Source organism: Polypterus senegalus, chromosome 10 (assembly GCF_016835505.1).
Source record: "Polypterus senegalus isolate Bchr_013 chromosome 10, ASM1683550v1, whole genome shotgun sequence".
NCBI classification, from domain to species: Eukaryota; Metazoa; Chordata; class Cladistia; order Polypteriformes; family Polypteridae; genus Polypterus; species Polypterus senegalus.
This window is the reverse complement of record NC_053163.1, coordinates 65,423,043-65,435,473: the sequence shown is the minus strand read 5'-3', so window position 1 is coordinate 65,435,473 and position 12,431 is coordinate 65,423,043. Positions and strand designations below refer to the sequence as shown.

Below are 12,431 nucleotides of genomic sequence, written 5' to 3'. Positions count from 1 at the left end.
TACAATCTCCACACAGATAGAGGGTGACTTGGGAACTGGAGTTGGCTACCCAGAACTGTGAAATACAAAACTAAAAGCTACTACACTTTTGCAAAAGAACTTTACTTAATCATTAACTTTTCTTTTCAATATTGCTAATTATGGGACAGGCACAGAAGTAAGTGTTGCTGTCTTGAGGACTGCACTCATACTATGATGTTTTCTGTGGGTATTTATAGGGTCATTATTGGCACATGTATAGAATACTGTGAACGTCTTACTTTCATGTGTTATTCAATTTGCAAAGCATCACCACTCTCTAGCACCATCATCAGTGAGTGTAACAGCTGAACCTCAAAACTTCTGTCTTCCATTCCTCTAGACATTCAAAGACACTGGTAATTCTAAATTGGCCGCATAAGTGTAAGCAGGACCTGCGATGGACCGGCACCAAATCTACAGCTGATTTTCAACCATAATTTAATTCTGCTGAAGTAAGATCTTCCTATTCCCTCCCTGTACCCAACCAGTCACCCTAAATTGAAATAAGCAGGTTTGAGAATGTTGTTGAATATTATTACTACTCATTCAACAATTCTTTGACAATAATTATTTTTTGTACAACATTTAAAAAAATGTATGTGCCAGGAATTGTTAAGAAAAAAAATACTACAATTTGGTAAATTTAATTATTTGACTTTATTAATTTAATAATTAGTAATTACAAAGTGATAAGATTTTTCAATGATATTTTTTTCATAAAATCTTTTGAAATTGGAATCCAGGTATCTTGAGAGGAAACTCAATAGTTAATGAAAATCATAAGGTTTTTACACTTCAGTAAATGTAGTAAATACAACTTAATAATTGCTAACATTTTTTACTAATTATTTAATATTTTTGGATAGCCACCTTTAATAAATTATTTTCAACTTGTTCTGTAATTCTATGTACAGATAACAGAAAATGACTTTGCACTCTCAAAATCAGTCCATTTTTCATTTATTAGACAAGTGAATTCTCCCTATTTCCCAGGCGTATACTTGATCTCATTTTAGCAAAGAGACCTTCTTCAGCTTTCACCTTTCTTTCTTTCTTGAGGAAATTATCCACTGAAAAAAGTTTGAAGAGACTGCTCACCAAAAGATAAGTGCTGTTGAATTAATTAAAAAGCAGAAAGTGCTGTCAGTATGACTCCATCTCTGGCTCGCTCCCTAGTGTGTATCATTCTTACGCAAAGCCTATTTCATGCACTGCCGCCTCTCTGCTGAAGCAGACATTGCAAAACTCACTTTGCCATATTTGCAAATTATGTTGGCATGTATTTTGTTAATTAATTGAGATCTGCTTTCTAGTAATTTATTAAAAATATATATTGCTTTTTTCTTACTTTACTAGGTCTCTTTAGACTTACAGGAAAGTCTTAGCAGAGTTAATTGGACATTTTTAATAGTACAGTTTGTTATGTCTGGGAATTATAAAACGTGCCATTCCACTGTCTGGTAGATCACATGTTGTTTTCCTAAAATTCTGTCTTGGCAATTTAATTTCAATCAGGGCTGTTCAAATAACTTTTTCTATCTTCCATTTTCTGAGTATGATGTTAAACTGCATCCGGCCCTGCAAGTGGCACTCCAGCCACAGTAAAAACTTCACACAGCTCCGTAACAGCAGACAAGACTCCTTTCTGCTGTCCGTGAGATTAGTCTGTGTGTTGTTGCTACTCTAAAGATTCAGCTTACGTGCAGAAGGCTAACAACTACTAGGAGAATTAGGCTAGACCTGGCCAGACTCCAAGATCAGGTTGTTTGTAATGAGTTTGCATGCAGTTTGTGTGAGGAACTTATAGACTTAGATGCGACTGCTGATCCTAATGTAATGTGGGAGAGCTTCCATAACAAGACCTCAGGGTTGCTGAGGGTTTTGTTGGCTTACTCAGAAGGAGGTATTTCATCATACACAGCACTTTGGATATCATCAAAATGAGTCGCAGCACATGTCTTGATGGCAACTCTGGTTTGTACTGGGAACCGAGAAGGACAGCTATGAGGACTCTGAAGGCAAATAAGGAAGTGTTTGTAAGCAAGTGATACACCACCTATGGTCTGGTGTCCCACACATTAAAATCTGTTCCTCGGACAGTCTTAGTCAGGTGATGGAACAGTCCTTATGGATGACACTGCAGTTGTGACCCACTGGGCTGGCTACTTTGAGCAGCTGCTTAAAGCTTATCCTCCAACTCGGACATTGGACATCTCTAGGTCAATTATTGAGGCTGATCCTCCAATTAGCTTTAAACCCCCAATCACACTGAGATTGTACAAGTGGTGAACCAGCTGAGGGTAGAGAAGGCTGCGGGGATCTTTAATACCGGTGTGAACTTCTCCAGGCTGATGATAAGGCTATACTCCTGGCATTGCAAACAATTTTTGCTTTTATTTGGGAGATGGGCGTCATACCAACTGACAGGAAAACAAGACTTCTCATCCCTATCTGGAAAGGGAAGGGCAATTGCATAATTGCGGCAACTACAGGGGGATAACACTGCTTTCAGTGCCAGGTAAGGTCCTTGCTAGGGTCATCTTCAATAGGACTTGTTCACCTACCAGCAACTGGAGCAGTCTAAAAAGGCTTTACGTCTAAAAAGTCTACCATCAACCGCATCCTGGTTCTCATAGAGTACAAACGCGAATATTGGCAGAGTTTCTTTACAGTCTTTGGCAATTTTCATAAAATATTCAACTCAGTTGCTCCAGCTGCCTTGTGGAATTCCCTAAGACTTTGCGGGATCCACCTAAAGTTGCTTGATATTATGGACGGCCTGTACACTGGTATTGTGAGTGCTGTGCAGATTGGAGACAGAACCTCTGCGTTTTTCCCAGTTGATTCTGGGGTTTGTCAGGGGTGTGCTCTTGTTTCTACTCTGTTCAGTGCTTACATGGACTGGGTGTTGGGCAGGGTCATGGGGTACAGCGGCTGTGGGGCATCTTTTGGTGAGGAGAGATTTACTGATCTTGACTTTGCCTATAATACTGTGATCTTCGCTAAGCCAATGGAGGCTCTGATCTGGGCTCTTGAGAGACTGAGCAAGGAGTCCAAGTGTATGAGCTTGTGAATATCTTGGATAAATACCAAGATCCAGGGCTTTAATGACCTCTTGGGCAAAGCCTTCAGTGTGTGTCAGTTTGCAGAGGGAATGTTGACCTCATCAAGAGGTTTTCTTTCCTTGGGAGGCAGTGATATTCATGTCATGACTCTTCCTATGAAGTCAGTAGTTGAATTAGGAGAGTACGGCAGGTCATGAGGTCGTTGGAAAGGGGTATGTGATGCTCCTGATATCTCTACAAAAGGACGAAGGTCAAAGTCCTAGCACTCTCTGCTTTGCTATATGGTTGTGAAACATGGACACTATCCAGTAACCTGAGACGAAAACTGGACTCCTTTGGTACTGTGCTCCTTTGGAGAATCCTTGGGTACCGCTGGTTTGATACTGTGTCGAAACAGCAGTTGCTCATGGAGTCCCAAATGAGACGCATTACCTGTCTTGTGAGGGAACGTCAGTTATGGCACTATGGCCATGAGGGTGATCCTGCGCACAGGATCCTCATTGCTGAGGACCTGAGCGGCTGGACCAAGTCAAGGGGAAGCCTACGTAACAAATGGCAGCAGCAGATGGATGGTCATTTCTGGAGGGTGGGACTGAACTGCATGTCTGCCTGGGGGGTTGCCAACCGGGATTTCAAGCTTTTGTTGTGTGGTGGGTGCATGCTCCCCCAGACTGACCTGACCATTTCTGAATTGTTTCATTTTTTTTTAAGTTGAATAAATTCAAAGACTCACAATAAATAAAAAAGGGAACATTCCGTAAAATCACTTGGGTTAATAAACGTCATTGCCACATGGAAGCTGGGCATGTCTATACACTTCATTGCTTAACTTTAATTTTTTTCAGATTGATTTTTGGAATATTTTATTGTTGTCCTGAAGTAATTTTTTTTAAAAAGTGAATTGAGTTAAACATGAGATAGAAAAGCTTATTAAGTTCAAGAGCATTCAGAGTCACAACGTACCAAGGGAGACAATTATTTTTATTAAAAACATAACCACAGGAGTTTTGAGAAGAAGAAGATGTGGACATCAAAGAAATAAAAAAGGACAAAAGAGGAGAAGATAAATGGTTCAATGGTCAGATGGAATAACTATTTCCTGAACTATTGTATCATGAAAAATGTTAGATAAAAACTATATTTTGAGAGGCTTTTAAAATGATTACATACTGGTTAAGTACATTTGAAAGTAACATGAACATGAAAATTTCAGAACCTAAAAGGTGCTTCAAGGGTGGCACGGTGGTGCAGTGGGTAGCGCTGCTGCCTTGCAGTTAGGAGACCTGGGTTCACTTCCCAGGTCCTCCCTGTGTGGAGTTTGCATGTTCTCCCTGTGTCTGCTGGATTTCCTCCAGGTACCCCAGTTTGCCCCCACAGTCCAAAGACATGCAGGTTAGGTGCATTGGCGATTCTAAATTGTACTTGGTGTGTGTGTGTGCACACCCTGTGGTTGGCTGGCGCCCTGCCCTGGATTTGTTTGTTGGCTGGGATTGGCTCCAGCAGACCCCTGTGACCCTGTAGTTAAGATATAGCAGGTTGGATAATAGATGGATGGATGGAAGTTGTTTCAATTTGGCTGAATTTCAGCATACACGTGATATTTTTATAGCTTGTGAGATAATGATTGATCTCTCAATTATTAATTTCTAATAGAAATGCTTCAACCTATATTGCTTTGCTATTGGACATATTCAGACTAATGAATACACCTGGAGATGTGTAAAGCTATCAAAGATGATATAATGAATGAATGGGTAAAACAGATACTGTATTTTTCATATCTTCAATTCTAGACTCCATTTTTTTTTATTACCTACTAGTCTGAATTAAAGTTGTCAATACATGGCAAATTTGTAAGTGTGTCGTGTGTGGGTATTACTTGATATGGCTTCTAGTAAGAGCTATGACCTCTTGCACCCCTGACCCTGAGTAAAAAGGTTTAAAAAAGACATAAATAAATAAGGCCAATCTGGAACAAATAGAGAGCAGAAAAATGAATGTAAGCTTTCCATTACACTCGTTTTCACATACAGGGATGATTATACTTTATATGATTATTTCTTATAAACAATCCATGTCTAACTGAATCTGCTTTTTGCAGTTAGGATTTTTGTTTACTCCAACATTGGCCAGGAATTATTAAACAAATGCAGGTTTCAACATCTTTCCCTAGCAATGTCACTGAATTTTGTGCTCTATATTGTGCTATTCTCTCCTGAAACCATTGTTGGGTTGCCTTTGCACAGCACTGGCTCTCTGTGCTTCTTTTAAAAAAAAAAAAACAGGATTGGATTGGAAAATTTCATCTGCCTTAACCTTTGAAGCAGAGTGCATAATTCTCATCTGTCAGAGATCATAAATTTCAAGTTTCATTAAGTAAAGCACTTGGCGGATGAATACCAGTGTCTATGAAGTCAATAAGAGAGCTATCATTCTTTCTTTCATAAAACCAAGGGCTCAAAATGATTAGCCCCGGAAATGTGCAGCTGTGCTGCATTTTTTAAATGGAAAAGCATCTGCAATTAAGTGTTGTCAACACCGATTATCACAATTGCAAAAAGTGTAGAGGGCAGCTCCAATCAGGTTCTTACAAAACTTAACCTGATGATTCAGGGTCTAGCGATAGCCTGCAATGAAAAACTGGACTAACATGACTGTAGCTGGTGCCAACTACTGTATGAAAAAGGCATACTGGTCTATCACCCTGGATTTTTGTATTGTGTAAAGTGTTTGATAAATCCAGACTGCAAGGCTTCAATGACTTCAAGTTTTGATGCTGGAAGCTTTTAACTAGTTGTTAATTTATTGAAGTAAATTGCCATTAATGTACATCTGTTTCTGCTTTCAGAGCTGAACAATTGTGAAATTTCTTCTTTTAGGATCTGAAGAAATATTTTAAAATCACAGCATGGCATTAAGTTACTTGTATTTGATGTTTATTATTTACTTCCATCCATTATCTAACCATTTACAACCTCCTAATAATGTATCTATCTAATAAAACACTAAGCTCTGTGTGCCCAGTCCCTCAGAGCAATCTGATTAGTCAATTTGGCTTTGGTGTGATTGGTCAGTTGGGCTTTGGTGACGCAACAAAAGAGGAAGTGTGAATGTGAGATGTGCAAGGAGGAGTAAAGGTGCATGCTGAGAGAGTCACCTTCAAAGATGGAAGGTATAAAACCGAACAAGAGGTGACAAAGGCACCTTGAAATTAACAACTGAACCTGAGAAGCAGGTATTAAGGGAACATGCCGAGAAAGGGAGGGCTGGTGAAAAGAGGTTCAGAAATGGAAATACAGAAGAAAGATAAACGTAGGACAAGAGATAACAATTCTTTTTTAAAACATTCTATTACCTGTCTTCAACAGTTGATGTGGCTATTTTTTTATAAGGTGAAAAGTCCACAAGGGTGAATTGGAATAGATTCTCCCAAGAGCAGAAAACATGCGGTCTTTCTAATTTGCAACTTTTTACTAAAATGGGCCACATAATGTATTTGACAAAGTTCCAAAAAGGAATCAGGTGTAAACTGAAAAGACAGATTCCAGCCTTTCCAGTGAGAAATGTGGCTCATGAAAAAGTTGTCCAGCACACATAATCAGGTTAAGTTAGTAGGTCTTCTCATTATGGCTGAATTTGGCTAGTTCTCTCACCGTATTGGAGTGCTTACTTGATACACTGTAGTCAGCATGTGTCGATTGTGGATCTGTTTGTTTGCACAGGCTCCTTCAAATTGACATGTTAGGGATTTGTGGGACAATAAGTTGTGAGTGCTGTTGCAAAATTCACAATTTGGCAAAAATGCTTATAATATTGGTGGTATTTTACACTGAAACTATGAAACCCTTCCATTTGTACCCCACAGGTTGACATCAGCATTGCAGGTTGTATGAAAAGAAGTCCTTATAAGTTGGCGTAGTGATTCTTATAATTGATGGCTGTGTCATGAAGCTTATGCAGTATCAGCATGAAGAGGGGATTTTGCATCACTGAAAGTGGTGGCCATTTTTAGCACAGTCTTTAAAAAGGTCAGTAGCATTCATTAAAAACATTCTCTAATTAAAATAAAACAATAAAATAAGTTTTCAAGTGTGATATAACATTTGTTACTTAATTATTATTAATAAAACTTTCATTGCCATTGACACTAAGACCAGAACACTTTTTGTGTACACCACAGTATAAAGTAACATAAAAGTAAACATCCTCAGCAGCTTCCCAAAAGCCCTGGAAGAGAGTCACTGTCGTTGGTGACATGACCAGGTGTTAAGAACAGAGGTGAATACTGTTTCCTCAGTCATCCTTGCCACCTAGCTGGAACATCATCTTTGTGAGGGCAGGTGAACTGCCCCATATACAGTCCAAATGACAGGCAGGTCTACTTCACTCTGCACAAGACTGGCAGACAAATAGTAGATTTAGGTAAGAAACTGAAGTTCCCAGCGCACATCGCAATAACATCCAGACATAGTTGTACAATCAGATGCCACAAAACAACTAGTAATATAAAACTCACTGTTTCCTGGGAGGAGTCACAGGAGAGGACATTAAGTACAAGGATGCTAAGTACAGGGACTTTCTGGAGCAGTGCCAGAGACAAGGATGGTGAGTTCATTGCCTACCAGTGGAAGTGGGTTCTAGGGGCTTTGCCAGCCACTCACTCTGCTAGGCATGCCAAGGGTGGGAAAAAAAGAAGAGCAACCAGAACCACCACAGAAAGAGCCTCAAGATGGCTCTGGATAAAGAGGAGCAATCCATGGACGATAGCTACTGGGACACAACTCAGGGAATGATCATCCCCAGCTGGGATGCCTGAGTGAGGGTATCTGATGTTGCGAGACTTGAAACACCAAATGACCACAGGATACATCACTGAAGATGCATCCCGGGGCATCCATAGGATATATTTTGACATTGTGTAAAAACCATATCACCCTTTGGCTGTCCTGACTACATTGACTTTCTGTCAAATATCAAACTCAGATTTCCAAAACCTCAGATGATTTGTTATATTTATTTGCCTCCTTGCAGATTGCAAAAGAGCTGGACATCCTCTGATGTCAACTTTCTTATTATTCTAATTATTTCTAAAGCAATCCTCTGCATACACTCATTTAGCCTGGGGACTTCTAATCTTCTCAACTCTCTGCCTTGGTCTGTTTGTGAAACCCCATAAGTATTCAAGTCAAACATGAAATCTTACTTTCCTGTCTTGCATCATAATTTATTCTCTAAAAGACTCTTCAGTACCTACCATTCAGATGCTGATACTATTTATAGGTGTATAGGGTCAGTATGGTCATATTCTCAGTCTCTTCGACCATCAGTTCATATATGCTCCTGGCGTTTCTTCAGCATTTGCCTCCTTATGGTTTATAATGTATTGTCTAATGTTGTACTTTAATTCACCAGGTTACTTTGCACTCTGTTCTTTTTTGGTTTATAAAATGCGTTGAAATGGCTTGGTTGGTAAAGATTGCTATATACTGTGCACCACAGTGATGCAAAAAAGAAATTATACTATTTTTCAGTTCTGTAGTTTTGCATATCAGAACATAAGCAACAGTCTCTTATTGCTCACTGAGTGCTAAAATTAGAGACATGTAAACTCTAGTGACAAGCAACACATAAAAGATTAGAAAATGTTAGTCCCCCCAAAAAAAGATAAGCCAGCAGGTAGTAGCCATACATGAAGAAGTAAGTACACATTCACTGCATCCATATTAGTAGGTATCAGAAGGTAATTACAGACTGATGCTGCTAATCAAGTGCACTTAATTCAATGATTGGGTATTACCATATACAGTGTACTATTTGTGCCAGGGCAAAACAGAAGACAGACACAGCATTGTACCTGTAACAGAGACTTAATTTTATCGGACTAGTCAGAATTAATCATATTTAATCATAATATTTGAGAGGGGTGGTCTGCTTTTAATCTACTCTATGAATCAATTTTTGCATATCTAACAACATCTGCAACATGCCATAGCATTCTCATACCTGCTTAATCTAACGCAGGGTCCAGGCGATGGTGTTTGTCTGAAAGCACTGGGGGTGCAATGCAGGAACAGGCCCTAAAGGATTTTGTGAGTCAATTGCAGGCCCACTCGCACAGACAATCACAGTTGGGGATGTGAACAGAAAAGCAAAGTACATGAAGGAAAACTGATACAAGAGAACATAGACATTGCATGTAGACAGCAGCCAGATCAGCATTCTTCTGGAGCTATGAGAGAGTGTTTTGTGATGCCCCAATGCCCACAGCCAAGAATAACAACCTTCACTGGAACAGTAGTAGTCATGAACAAAGATGGACTAGGGTTAGTGAGGAGACAACAATAAAGGGTTTCATTACAAAAATGTATTTTGATTAAAATGAATGCATGCAAGTGCAGTTACAAAATATCTTCAGTAAATAAAATGATAAAAATATTATTATGGGGTAAATCCAATAAACAATTAAAACATAAAAAACATCCAAACAGCTTATGATTTTATTCATTTAGGTATCTACTGAAATCTATTATGTTATTCGGTGAATCTGATACAGCCTAGTGTTTGTGCATGTGTGGATGTTTTCTTTCATGGTCTCGTACAACATCCAGGGTTGGTTTCTGCTTTGTGCCTGATGTTGCTAGAATACGCTCTGCGTTTGTGCTACAATAACTTCAAGTAAGTTAAGAAATTAATAGTTGGATAAAGCAAAGCAATAGCTAATATGGCGTCACATTAGCTGTAGCTTTTACATACATGGTTCAATATCAAAGAACTGCTTAGCTAATGTTATTACAATGCGACCAATATCAAAAAGTAAAATGCAGTTACAAAGTGTCTTAGCACAGTTCAGTACAGCAAATAGAAAAGCACAAACAAGTCACAAGCAAATCCAAAAGTAAAACTGACTTTCTTTAAACCTGTATTAAACATTTTGCCAATATTAATAATTCTTTTTTTTTTCAAAACAGACACTAATAAAGTATAGTAGCTTCACAACTTTCAAAAGGTGCTTGTAAGAGAATTACAGACCTTACAAGACGAGTGTAACCATAAATGCTCACTATAATTTCACCAACTAAACCATTACTATCATACCGTATATACTGTATTCTTACACTGAATTGTGATTACATTCGGATAACTCTACTATAACTCCGCTACATAACAATAAAACAGCACTGAAATATTTACAAGAACTTCACACCATACCTCATCAAGATTGTGTCCGAATGACCACAAGATGACGGCGAGTTACTGCGTTTGGACGTCTTGTTGATGTTGTTGTAACCATACCTGTAGAGAAGAAAAAAAGAAATGAAACATGAAAGTTGGTTTCATGGGCTAAAAATTCCTTTAACGATGCACAGTACATTTTATTAAAAGTAGGCACTTTCACGTTTTGTTTATTATTGGTTTGAATTAAAAGCATTTTGCTATTTATAAGTAAGAAAGGCAGGTGGCACAAACTGCCATGAGAGACGGTAATCATTGCCCAAAAATGTTACTTTTTTGTCTCCCATCCTTGTTACTTCATGAATAATTATTTCAGTACCTCCAAAGCTATCAACATTAATTTAAGCTAAGTCACAGTGAGTGAAGTGGCATTTGGGCTGACAGTTTGCCTTTTTACCTTTTAACCTTTGTGTTTGACCACATTGCCTTTTCCACATGTTCAGTTCTGTATTATTTAAACATTTTTCTCTATTGTATTCAAACACATAAATTCAATCAGCCTAGACAGAATTTTCACGTTTCATGTTTTCATTGAGGGTGGCGTAGTGGTAGCGCTGCTACCTCGCAGTAAGGAGACTTGGGTTCGCTTCTAAGGTCCTCCCTGCGTGGAGTTTGCATGTTCTCCCCGTGTCTGCGTGGGCTTCCTCTGGGTGCTCCGGTTTCTTTCCACAGTCGAAAAACATGCAGGCATGGTGCATTGGCGATTCTAAATTGTGTGTGTGTCCTGTTTTAGGCTGGCACTCTGCCTGGGGTTTGTTCCTGCCTTGCGCCCTGTGTTGGCTGGGATTGGCTCCAGCAGACCCCCGTGACCCTGTGTTAGGATGTAGCGGGTTGGAAGATGACTGACTGTGTTCATTTAAATGACAAAAATGAGCTAAGCATGTGTCGGCACAACACATTTTAATAGTCCTTAGATGATCTTAACTAAACAAAATAATAAAAAATTATTTTTGAAACCCCCTCAGATTTTATTAATGTATCTTTTATATAGTTGTAATTTCTTTTCACTGGATGGAGCTATTTATAAACTCTGAGCACAAGTTCTGAAAAAGTCCCTGTGGGGCCCTGACATAAAATATGCATTAACACACATCACATCTCATCTGTAATAATTTAAAAATAGATGCAATAGTGCTAGTATTTACTCTACGATGACATAAGGATTTTCGTTAAAGAAAGAAATTAAGTTACATACTCTTAGCAGGGGCTACACACTTCTTACAACAGTCTCAGACATTCTCTGTTGCTGTTTTAATGTAAGTAAAACTTTAAAAAATTTAATTACTCTATAAAACATGACACCAGGGACAGCATGGGACTGGACTCTCTGAGATAATACTCCTTAGTTTATAAAGCAGAATGTGCTTCAGGTTAAAACACACAAATGTCCTTTTGAAATTATCATCTGCTTTCCAACGGGTGTGTAAACCTCTCCAATCTAAGACATAAAGCTGAATGCGTGTGTTTGAATGTCCAGAAGAAGTCCACGTGACCGTCATCATCAAGTCTTTCCATGAGAACCTTGAATACAATGAGGACTGATTGAGGTCATTTATGTTAGGTAGAATGCCTAGAGGGGGCTGGGTCGTCTCGTGGCCTTGGAACCCCTGCAGATTTTATTTTTTCGCCAGCCGTCTGGAGTTTTTTTTTTTTTGTTTTTTCTGTCCTCCCTGGCCATTGGACCTTACTTTCATTCCATGTTAATTAGTGTTCTCTGATTTTAATTCTTACTTTGTCTCTTTTCTCTTTCTTCATCATGGAAAGCACTTTAAGCTACATTATTTGTATGAAAATCTGCTATATGAATAAATGTATGTTGTTGTTTTTGAATGTGTGCTTGTCTGATATGCAACTCCATACTATTAAAGCTATCTCTGCCACATTTTGCACAGACTCTCCATTTGTACTGGAGAACAGCATAGCCAATGTTTTGTTGTGACATTTAGGTGGTGCCCTCAGTCCAGGCAGGGTCAGGCACCTCTGCTAAAAACAAAGCAACAAAAAAATGCTTTTGGTAATCATCAGAAGCCACAACACACTTTTGTAAATCCATTTTTCAAGCTGATTTCACATGCTCTTTCAGTTTTGTCCAGTCACATCAACTTTTTCAGT

The 12,431-nt window shown here is 38.8% G+C and overlaps 1 protein-coding gene across 6 annotated transcripts in view; it reads right to left on the bottom strand.

Annotated features, from left to right (window-relative positions):
* Positions 1-12,431, bottom strand: part of frmpd3 (FERM and PDZ domain containing 3) — a 781,596-nt gene that overhangs the window by 368,742 nt on the left and 400,423 nt on the right. For all 6 annotated transcript variants that reach the window (XM_039765859.1, XM_039765862.1, XM_039765860.1 and 3 more), the window contains one exon: positions 10,296-10,379. The gene's annotated coding sequence lies outside the window, so the exon portion shown is untranslated. The remainder of the gene's footprint in view (positions 1-10,295; positions 10,380-12,431) is intronic.